General features: G+C 38.6%; 1 non-coding gene across 1 annotated transcript; it reads left to right on the top strand.

Annotated features, from left to right (window-relative positions):
- The first annotated feature begins 1,394 nt into the window (after positions 1 to 1,394).
- LOC112718663 (small nucleolar RNA R71) lies at positions 1,395 to 1,498 on the top strand. Its single transcript, XR_003160994.1, has one exon. It is a non-coding gene; the product is annotated as a small nucleolar RNA R71 (small nucleolar RNA).
- The last annotated feature ends 10,484 nt before the right edge of the window (positions 1,499 to 11,982 follow it).

Genomic DNA, 11,982 nt, shown 5'->3' on the forward strand with positions numbered 1-11,982 from the left:
TTATGCATTCATCATCTTCCTTCCTAGTATCTAGGATTAGGAAATCAGCAGGGATGTAAAAGTCTTCAACTTTTATAAGCACGTCCTCTACTATCCCATGAGCTTGTCTCACTGACTTATCTGCCAATTGCAGTGAGAACAAAGCAGGTTGCACCTCAATGATCCCTAGCTTCTCCATTACAGAGAGTGGCATAAGGTTTATCCCTGACCCAAGATCACATAGAGCTTTTTCAAAGCTCATGGTGCCAATGGTGCAAGGTATTAAGAACTTGCCAGGATCTTGTTTCTTTTGAGGTAGAGTTTCCTGAATCCAAGTATCCAGATCACTAATGAGCAAAGGAGGTTCACTTACCCAAGTCTCATTACCAAATAACTTGGCATTCAGCTTCATGATAGCTCCTAGATATTGAGCAACTTGCTCTCCAGTCACATCTTTATCCTCTTCAGAGGATGAATAATAGTCAGAGCTCATGAATGGCAGAAGGAGATTTAGTGGAATCTCTATGGTCTCTGTGTGAGCCTCAGATTCCTCAGGATCCTTATTAGGAAGCTCCTTCTTGCTTGGAGGACGTCCCAGGAGTTCTTTCTTACTAGGATTTTCGTCCTCCTCCTCCTTTGTGCTTTCGGCCATGTTGACTAAGTCAATGGCTTTGCACTCTCCTTTTGGATTCTCTTCTGTATTACTTGGGAGAATACTGGGAGGAGTTTCAATAACTTTCTTACTCAGCTGGCCTACTTGTGCCTCCAAATTTCTAATGGAGGATCTTGTTTCATTCATGAAACTGAAGGTGGCCTTTGACAGATCAGAGACTATATTAGCTAAATTAGAATTATTTTGTTCAGAGTTCTCTGTCTGTTACTGAGAAGATGATGGATATGGCTTACTATTATTCAGCCTATTGCGTCCACCATTGTTAAAACCTTGTTGAGGTTTTTGTTGATCCTTCCAGGAGAAATTTGGATGATTTCTCCATGATGGGTTATAGGTATTTCCATATGGTTCACCCATGTAATTAACCTCTGCCATGGCAGGGTTCTCAGGATCATAAGCTTCTTCAGAAGCTACCTCTCTAGTGCTGTTGGATGCATGTTGCAGTCCATTCAGATTTTGAGAGATCATGTTGACCTGTTGAGTCAACACTTTGTTCTGAGCCAATATGGCATTCAGAGCATCAATTTCAAGAACTCCTTTCTTCTGAGATATCCCATTGTTCACGGAATTCCTCTCAGAGGTATACATGAACTGGTTGTTTGCAACCATGTCAATGAGTTCTTGAGCCTCTTCAGGCATTTTCTTCAGGTGAATAGATCCACCTGCAGAATGATCCAGTGACATTTTCGAAAATTCAGAGAGACCATAATAGAATATATCTAATAGGGTCCATTCTGAAAACATGTCAGATGGACATCTTTTGGTCAGCTGCTTGTATCTTTCCCAAGCTTCATAGAGGGATTCACCATCTTTTTGTTTGAAAGTTTGAACATCCACTCTCAGCTTGCTCAGCTTTTGAGGAGGAAAGAATTTATCTAAGAAGGCAGTGACCAGCTTATCCCAGGAGTCCAGGCTATCCTTAGGTTGTGAATCCAACCATATTCTAGCTCTGTCTCTTACAGCAAAAGGGAAAAGCATGAGTCTGTAGACTTCAGGATCAACTCCATTGGTCTTTACAGTCTCACAGATCTGCAAGAACTCAGTTAAAAACTGATAAGGATCTTCAGATGGAAGTCCATAAAACTTGCAGTTTTGTTGCATTAATGCAACTAGTTGAGGCTTAAGCTCAAAGTTATTGGCTCCAATGGCAGGAATGGAGATGCTTCTTCCATCAAATTTGGATGTTGGCTTTGTGAAGTCACCAAGCATTCTCCTTGCATTATTATTATTATTATTTTCGGCTGCCATCTCCTTCTCTTGTTCGAAAATTTCTGAAAGGTTATTTCTGGATTGTTGTAATTTAGCTTCTCTTAATTTTCTCTTCAGAGTCCTTTCAGGTTCTGGATCAACTTTAACAAGAGTGCCTTTATCCTTGTTCCTGCTCATAAGAAAGAGAAGAAAACAAGAAAAGAAAAAGGAATCCTCTATGTCACAGTATAGAGATTCCTTTGTGTTAGTAGAAGAAGAAGGGGGTAGAAGAATGAAGAAGGAGGTTCGGATTTGGATGAAGAGAGGTGAAGAGAAGTGTTAGTAATTAAATAATTAAATAGAAGAAGAAAAGAAAAAGAAATTTTCGAAAATAATTTTAAAAAAATGGTTAGTGATTTTCGAAAATTAAAGATGAAATAAGTTTAAGATTAAAATTTAAAACAAAAAGAATTTTTGAAAAAGAGAGGGAGAATTTTCGAAAATTAGAGAGGGAAAAGTAGTTAGGTGGTTTTGAAAAAGATAAGAAACAAACAAAAAGTTAGTTAGTTGATTGAAAAAGATTTGAACTCAAATTTTGAAAAAGATAAGAAGATAAGAAGTTAGATAAGATATTTTGAAATTAAATTTTGAAAAAGATAAAATTTTTGAAAAAGATAAGATAAAAGATAAAAAGATTAAATTTGAAAAAGATATTTTGAAGAAGATTTAATTTTAAATTTGACTTAACTAACAAGAAACTACAAGATAAGATTCTAGAACTTAAAGATTGAACCTTTCTTAACAAGAAAGTAACAAACTTAAAATTTTTGAACCAATCACATTAATTGTTAGCTAATTTTCGAAAATTAGATATAAAGATAAGAAAAAGATTTTTGAAAATATTTTGAAAAATAATTTTGAAATTTTCGAAAATAGAAAAAAAAATGAAAAAGATATGATTTTTGAAAAAGATTTTGAAAAGATAAGATTTTTAAAATTGAAATTTTGACTTGACTTGTAAGAAACAACTAATTTTAAAAATTTTTGACCAAGTCAACCCAAAATTTCGAAATTTTGGAGGGAATTAAGGAAAAGATATTTTTGAAATCAAATTTTGAATGAAAAACACAAAAATGACCCAAAACATGAAAATTTTGGATCAAGACACAAGATGCATGCATGAATGCTATGAATGTCAAGATGAACACCAAGAACACTTTGAAGATCATGATGAACATCAAGAACATAATTTTGAAAAATTTTGATGCAAAGAAAACATGCAAGACACCAAACTTAGAAATTTTGAATGCATGGAAAATATGAATGCAAAAATGCACATGAAAAACAACAAAAGACACAAAACAAGAAATCATCAAGATCAAACAAGAGGACTTATCAAGAACAACTTGAAGATCATGAAGAACACTATGAATGCATGGGATTTTCGAAAAAATGCAAGAAAATTTTTTTTAAAATCATGCAATTGACACCAAACTTAAAAATTAACACAAGACTCAAACAAGAAACACAAAATATTTTTGATTTTTATGATTTTCTAATTTTTTTGTATTTTTATTGATTTTTTTTCGAAAATAAAGTTTAGAAAAACGAAAAATAAAAAGAAAAAAAATTTTGAAAAAGATTTTTGAAAAGAAAATTACCTAATCTGAGCAACAAGATGAACCGTCAGTTGTCCATACTCGAACAATCCCCGGCAACGGCGCCAAAAACTTGGTGGACGAAATTGTGATCACTTGTTATGTATTTATAAAGGATGTATACTCTGAAGGCATTGTTTATTGTCTTCACAATCTCGTTCAACTAACCAGCAAGTGTACTGGGTCGTCCAAGTAATAACCTTACGTGAGTAAGGGTCGAATCCACAGAGATTGTTGGTATGAAGCAAGCTATGGTCACCTTGCAAATCTCAGTTAGGCAGATTAAAATAGTTTTATGGGTTTTCGAAAATAGAAATAATGAAAGGGATAAAGATACTTATGCAGATTCATTGGTGGGAATTTCAGATAAGCGGATGGAGATGCTGTAGAGCTCTTGGACGCCTGCTCTCCTACTCCTTCTACTCAATCCTTCTTACTCCTTTCCATGGCAAGCTTTGTATAGGGGTTCATCATCAACTGTGGCTACTTTCATTCCTCACGGGGAAATAACCTGTGCGGCTGTCACTCGCACAGCTAACCAGTCTGGAGGCATCACCCATGGCTGATGGCTACATCCCATCCTCGCAGTGAAAACTATGCAACGCACTCTGTCACAGTACGGCTAATCACCGGTTGGTTCCCGCTCCTACTGGAATAGAATCCCTCTTTTGCGTCTGTCACTAACGCCCAGCAGGTTAAAGTTTGAAGCACGTCACGGTCACTCATGATTGGAATCCTACTCGGAACACCACAGACAAGGTTGGACTTTCCGGACTCCCAGGATCCTACTCGGAACACCACAGACAAGGTTGGACTTTCCGGATCCAGATGAATGCCGCCAACTATCTAACTTATACCACGAAGATTCTGTTGGGGAATCTAAGAGATATACATTCAAGCTCTGTTGCATGTAGAACGGACATGGTTGTCAATCACGCGCATTCATAAGTGAGAATGATGATGAGGGTAATCTGACTCATCACATTCATCATGTTCTTGGGTACGAATGAATATCTTGGAATAAGAATAAGAGAGATTTGAATAAAAGAAGATAGAATTTCATTAATACTTGAGGTACAGCAGAGCTCCACACCCTTTATCTATGGTGTGCAGAAACTCCACCGTTGAAAATACATAAGCAAAAGGTTCAGGCATGGCCGAATGGCCAGCCCTCTCCATGATCAAGTGACCGAATAATGAAAGACTTAAAGTGGTCAAAAGATGTCTAATACAATAGATAAATGTCCTATATATACTAGACTAGCTCTTAGGGTTTACATGAGTAAGTAATTGATGCATAAATCCACTTCCGGGGCCCACTTGGTGTGTGCTTGGGCTGAGCTTGATCAATCCACGAGCTAAGGCATATCTTGGCGTTGAACTCTGAGTTATGACGTGTTTTGGGCGTTCAACTCCGGATCATGACGTTTTTCTGGCGTTTAACTCCAGACAGCAGCGTGTACTTGGCGTTCAACGCCAAGTTACGTCGTCATTCTTCGAATAAAGTATGGACTATTATATATTGCTGGAAAGCCCTGGATGTCTACTTTCCAACGCCGTTGAGAGCGCGCCAATTGGAGTTCTGTAGCTCCAGAAAATCCATTTCGAGTGCAGGGAGGTCAGATTCCAACAGCATCAGCAGTCCTTTTGTCAGCCTTCTTCAGAGTTTTGCTCAAATCCCTCAATTTCAGTCAGAATTTACCTGAAATCACAGAAAAACACACAAACTCATAGTAAAGTCCAGAAATGTGAATTTAACATAAAAACTAATGAAAACATCCCTAAAAATAGCTCAAACTTACTAAAAACTATATGAAAACAATGCCAAAAAGCGTATAAATTATCCGCTCATCAATATTATGCAACAATTATTTCATGAGTTATGCATTTAATCAAACACGTATACCACCACTAACTTCCATTCTTACTTATGCAACATTGGATATTTCACTTTTCAATTCAAACAAATCTCTTTTATTTAAGCATATGGGAAACAAAACAAATTTCAAGCTAAGTGATGGATAACAAGCACTATGCAGATTTAGCATTTTTAACAAACCATTTCACTTGTAACTAGATAAGCACTTTAGCAAGACATACAATGGTTTCCAGATTCAAAACATTTCACAGCAGCAAGGATCAAGTTTAGATACAACCTTTGAAGTTGCAGCCCTTTGATTCTTCCTTCTGTTGTGTTCTCTTTGAGTTAAGATGCATAATGTCTTCAATTGTTGACTCATGTCCTGCATAATTCTCAAAGTTGCTTGCTTCTCAAGCCCTTAATTACTTGGTTAGTATGCATAGTGTGGCTCCTGGAACTGTTTTGGTGTGTGAACACCAAACTTAATTGTTTGCCACTGTCTCACATGCAACAAGTTACCCATATTTGAAACCTTGTGTCCTTGCTAAAGGTTAATGAAATTAAAGCTAGAAAGCAATTAAACAGTTGAATAATGTGTTTGGTTGCTCAGAGCTAGCATCATGCAAGAGGTGAGAATGTGTTTTTTTTTTTAAATGATATTTTTGGTGGAACACCAAACTTAGAATCTTTCATTCTCCCTTAAATTATTTTGGTGTGCAACACCAAACTTAGCTCCTTGCAATCCATACCAATTATTCAACATTTTTATTGAAAAAGCTATGAAAGAAAACTACCTCAGGTTGGGTTGCCTCCCAACAAGCGCTCTTTTATTGTCACTAGCTTGACATCTTTTATTTTTTTGCTGATCATGGAGGTTGAAAATCACAGTGCCTTAGCTTGTCTTTCTTCACTGAGAACTTCCTTCCGGTTTCCTCTTTGATGACCTCTATAAATTCTTGTGGAAGGATCTTAGTCACAATGTAGTGATTAGACAACTGTGGGGATACCTTCATGGTTTGAATATTGATCATCACTCGATCCCCTAGTGAAAATTTTCCAGTGAGGATTTTCTGCTCTTCTTTAGTTCTATCCTCTGTCTCTCCTTGAAAGAATTCCTTGTTGTGTTTTTCTTGGCTGGTACTTCCTTTGTCCAGTATTTTCTCATTGTCTTCTATGATCCTTTTCCATCCTTCCTTCTTTGTAGCATCTTCGTTGTTGGTTGGTTTGTCTTCAATAGTTTTGAGGAAAGTACTTGGTTTCTTCTCACCCATTTCTGCAAAGTACTTCGCCAGTTGAGCTATCTGCTCCTCAATTCCTTTGATTAACATTGTTTGGTTCCTTGTTGTTTCCCTTTGGTGTTTCATCATTCTCTCTATTAGGATCTCCAAGTCTGTGATTCTCTGAGAGTCTTGTGAGATTGGTTGGTTATGAGGTGTTAAAGGTTGGAAGAGCGGGTGTGATGGTGGCATGTAATGGTTGTTATTGCTGTAATGGTGTTTTTGTTGGTTTGTGAAGTTGGGGTTGTTATAATTGAAGTCCCTTGGTCTGTGATTTTGGTACTCGTTCCTTCTCCAGTTGAGATGAGTCTGGGAGTGTCTGTGTTGTGAGTATTGGCTTTGAGTGGTATTAGTGAGTGGGGAATGTTGATTGTTTGTGGTCATGGAGTTGCCCTAGTGGAAACTTCCTTGTTCTTGATGTTGAGACTCCCTCATTCTCAGATAAGAATGAGGTCTCCATGGTGGAAATTTGGCATTCACTGTAGCAGACAGCTCCATGTTTTGCTGTGGTTGATGGTGCATTTGTCTGTTTAGTTCCTTGAACACATTCACCCCTTCAATATTTGTCACTTCTTTTTCTGAGATTGCATTCTGTGGTTTTCCAAATGGATGTTGGTTGTTGAATCCTTTGTCATTGAAGTCTGCAATTCCTTGGGCAGTTGTTGTTGCTTTGAGTAGGCCATCTGAGAAGTAGTCCACTGCTTGTCTTGTTTCTAGGGTCAATCCTTCATAGAAAGCTCGGAAGCCCACTTTATCAGTCGCTTTCTTGTATCTTTCCCAAGCCTTGAAGAGTGGTTCTTCATCCCCTTGTGTGAATAGATGTTCCTCCTCTTTCAGCTGGATGATCTGTCTGGATGAGGTGAATTTGGCCAGAAATTTGGTGACCAAATTATCCCAACTAGTGATACTTCCTTGGGGAAAAGTTTCAAACCATTGTGCAGCTTCACCCTTTAATGAGAAAGGGAATAACAGGATCTTGTAAGTGTCATGATCTGGACCATCAGTTTTGACCGCATTACAAGTTCTCAGGAAAGTAGATATGTGCTGCTGAGGATCCTCCGATGGATTTCCATCATAAGAACAATTGTTCTTGATGAGTGTAATGAGTGGTGGCTTCATGTCATGATACCCTTTGTCTGTAGAAACTCGTACGCAAACAATCAAGATGACCAAACAACAGCACGCTTGAGAATTGATTGCAGTTAATTGAGATAAATTGTTAGCGAGTTAATAGAGGCAATTTCTCAAACAGTTAGTATGTTAGTAAAAAAAAATAAAGAAAAAGTGCTTGATCTAGACCTCCACTTCACTTAATCATTGTCAATCTATTTCAATCCCCGGCAACGGCGCCAAGAACTTGATGTGTGGAAAATGATCCAACACAAAACTCACCGGCAAGTGTACCGGGTCGCATCAAGTAATAATAACTCACATGAGTGAGGTCGATCCCACAGGGATTGAAGGATTGAGCAATTTTAGTTTAGTGGTTGATTTAGTCAAGCGAATCAAGTTTTGGTTGAGTGGGTTGTATTTAACAGAAGATAAATTGCTTGGAATGTAAAGGGAGAGGGAAAATTGCAGTAAATTAAAGAACAGGAAAGTAAAATAGACTGAATCTTAAAGGACAAGAAATTAAATGACTGAAACTTAAAGTGCAAGAAACGTAAATTGCAGTAACTTAAATGGCAAGGAATGTAAAGTGCTTGAATGTAAAAGGGCTTTGAGGATTGGGATTGCAGAATCTAAACAAAGATAAATTGAATTACCACAATTAATAGAGCAGAAATTGAATTGGAAGCAATGAGAATTCAAACAGAAATTGAAAGTAAATTGCAGCAGGGTTCACAGAAGAACCACAAAGGAAAATGGGGTCTCAGGTCTCAAGAGACTAGGTAGCAGAGCCTAGATCTCTATTTGCCTTCCCAGATCCAAGTTCACAAAGCAATTGACAAGGAATTGAAGAAGACGCAGTAAAGAGAATGTAAATTGATTCAATCATGCAGAAAAGAAACTAAAGAGTTCTTGAGTGGAGATTGAGACAGAATTTCCTCAATTCTTAACACCCAAGAATCAAAACAAGGAAATTAAAAAGACCCAAGCAAGAACGAGGAAGAAGAAAGATCAATTCTCCTCCCTAATTCTCTGAAATCTCAGTGAAGACACCAAGAGAAGTTCCAAAGTGCAAAAATAAAATTCAAAGCTCAAAGAAAGTGCAAAATTCAAAAGCAAAGCAAAAGGTCCTAATTACATCAAACTAGCTCCTATTTATACACTTTCTATTCTTGGATTTTGGGATTTGGATGGGCTTTTGATTTGGTGAAGAAATGAATTAAATTGGAATTTTAATTGAATTTTCGGCCGAAAAATAATAGCTCCCAGGAGGCTGCCCTGCCCTTGCGGAGGGCAGGGCAGGATTTGGTGTGTGGTGCGGCTTGGTGCGGGCTGGTGCGGTCTTGGTGCGCAGAACGCTGCCCTGCCCTCGCGGAGGGCAGGGCAGGAAAAATTGGTGCGACAGAAATGTGCCACGGTGCGTGCTGATGCTGCCAGAATCATGCCATGGTGCGCCAGAATGGTGCCTTGGTGCACAGGATGCTGCCCTGCCCTCGCGGAGGGCAGGGCAGGAAAAATTGGTGCTGCCAGGATCGTGCTGTGGTGCGCGCTGGTGCTGCCAGGATAGTGATTTGGTGCGCCAGAAATGTCCCGTGGTGCACCAGATTCATGCACCAACAAAATGCTGCCCTGCCCTCGCGGAGGGCAGGGCAGTGTTTCCAAAATGAAGTCCCGCGTTCGAATCCGGGCAGAAACACACGCTCATTCATTTTCCTTGGTTTCTTGGCACGGTAATGGAACTTAGTTCCTTGCTTCCTCATGGTCCCGTGTTCAACTCTTGTGGCAAGCATCATAGGCATTTTTCCTTTGATTTTCTTCCTTGGTGAGCCCGATACTGCCCTTGTGGAGGGCAGGGCAACATTTCTTCTTCTTGATTCCAAGGCACAAATTTGTGCTCTGCCCTTGTAGTGGGCAGGGCAGAGTTGCCTTCTTCGCCTTGTTCCCTTATGTTGCCCTCCTAGAGGGCAGTGTGCCCTTGTGGAGGGCAATGCTTGCCTCCCCCATTGCATGCGGCACACTTTTACTTCCTTTGACCACGCTTCCTTCTCCTTGGGTCACGCTTTCTTTAGGCCACGCTTTTCTCTTTTATTCTTTTCTTCACATAAAATAAACCAAAACAACCACTCCAAGTATCACTAAATTCATAAGGCTTATAAATCAATTAAAATTCAATTAAAATTAGCTTAAACCTCATGAATTAACATTAATTTCATGGTGGTTGCTTGATTTAAAGATGTTGTACATTTTCACTCCAAATCACTTACTTAAGATGCAAGAAAGTGCATAAAGACTAACAAAACAAATGAAATTAGCTTGAAAAATGGGTATATGATGACTTGTCATCAGTGTGCCTGACAACCACCCCCGTTCTACCTTAGATTGGGTGGATATCTCTTGGATTCTTTATCCGGAATCTTCGTGGTATAAGCTAGAACTGATGGCGGTATTCAAGAGAATCCGGAAGGTCTAAACCTTGTCTGTGGTATTCTGAGTAGGATTCAATGATTGAATGACTGTGACGAGCTTCAAACTCCTGAGGGCGGGGCGTTAGTGACAGACGCAAAAGAATCACTGGATTCTATTCCGGCCTAATTGAGAACCGACAGATGGATAGCCGTGCCGTGACAGGGTGCGTTGAACATTTCCACTGAGAGGATGGGAGGTAGCCACTGACAACGGTGAAACCCTTGCATACAGCTTGCCATGGAAAGGAGTAAGAAGGATTGGATGAAGACAGTAGGAAAGCAGAGAGACGGAAGGGACACAGCATCTTCATACGCTTATCTGAAATTCCTACCAATGAATTACATAAGTATCTCTATCTTTATCTTTATGTTTTATTCATATATCACCCATACCTAATTGAGTTTGCCTGACTAAGACTTACAAGGTGACCATAGCTTGCTTCATACCAACAATCTCTGTGGGATCGACCCTTACTCGCGTAAGGTTTATTACTTGGACGACCCAGTACACTTGCTGGTTAGTTGTGCGAAGTTGTGTTTATGCCATGGTATTGAACACCAAGTTTTTGGGTTCATCACCGGGGATTAATTGAGTTGTGAGAAGTATTGATCACAATTTCGTGCACCAAGTTTTTGGCGCCGTTGCCGGGGATTGTTGAGTTTGGACAACTGACGGTTCATCTTGTTGCTTAGATTAGGTATTTTTTTTCAGAATTCTTAAGAATGAATTCTAGAGTTTCATGATTATCTATTGAAGTCTGGCTGGCTGTGAAGCCATGTCTAATTTTATTGGACCGAGGTTTCAACTTATCATCACAAGAGCTTGTTGATTTCTATCAATTTTGCTGTTGGAGCAGTGATCTGCTGAGGCTTGGCTGGCCATTGGCCATGTCTAGTATTTTGGACCGGAGCTTTCTTTGAAAGCTTGGCTGGCTATGAAGCCATGTCTAATTCCTGGACCGGAGTCTTAGACTAACATTGCATGATTCCTGGAATTCTTATTAAGAATTTTGATATCTTTATTTTCTTTTCCACTTAATTTTCGAAAAAACCAAAAAAATTACAAAATCATAAAATCCAAAAATTTCTTGTTTGAGTCTAGAGTCTCATGTTAAGTTTGGTGTCAATTGCATGTTTTTGTTCTTCTTGCATTCATGCATGTGTCTTAAGGATCTTCAAGTAATTCTTGATGATTTCATTACTCTGATCTTTAATTTCTCTTAACTTGAATGTTTTGTGTTTCTCATGTGCATTCTCATTTTGTTAGTGTGAGTAGTATACAAACTGCTAAGTTTGGTGTCTTGCATGCATTGTTATTTGATTTTAGTTGCATTCTGATTATTCCTCATTATTAAAAATCCAAAAATATTTTTAATTTGTGTCTTATCAAGTCAATAATACAGAGAATTGAAGATTCAGAACATACTGCAGAGGAATTACACAGAAAAAGCTGGGCGTTCAAAACGCCCAGTGAAGAAGGGCAAACTGGCGTTTAAACGCCAGCCAAGGTGCCTGGCTGGGCGTTTAACGCCCAAAAGGGTAGAGTTTTGGGCGTTAAACGCCAGAATGTGCACCATTCTGGGTGTTTAACGCCAGGATGGCACAGGAGGGATGATTCTGTTTTTAATTCAGATTTTTTTTCAGGTTTTCAAAATTTTTCAAAATCAAATCTTTTTCAAATCATATCTTTTCAATCAAATCTTTTTCAAAATCAATTTCTTTCTATTTTTAAGGATACTTGCTATCAATTAATGATTTGATTCAACAATTC

Source organism: Arachis hypogaea, chromosome 10, assembly GCF_003086295.3.
Source record: "Arachis hypogaea cultivar Tifrunner chromosome 10, arahy.Tifrunner.gnm2.J5K5, whole genome shotgun sequence".
NCBI classification, from domain to species: domain Eukaryota; kingdom Viridiplantae; phylum Streptophyta; class Magnoliopsida; order Fabales; family Fabaceae; genus Arachis; species Arachis hypogaea.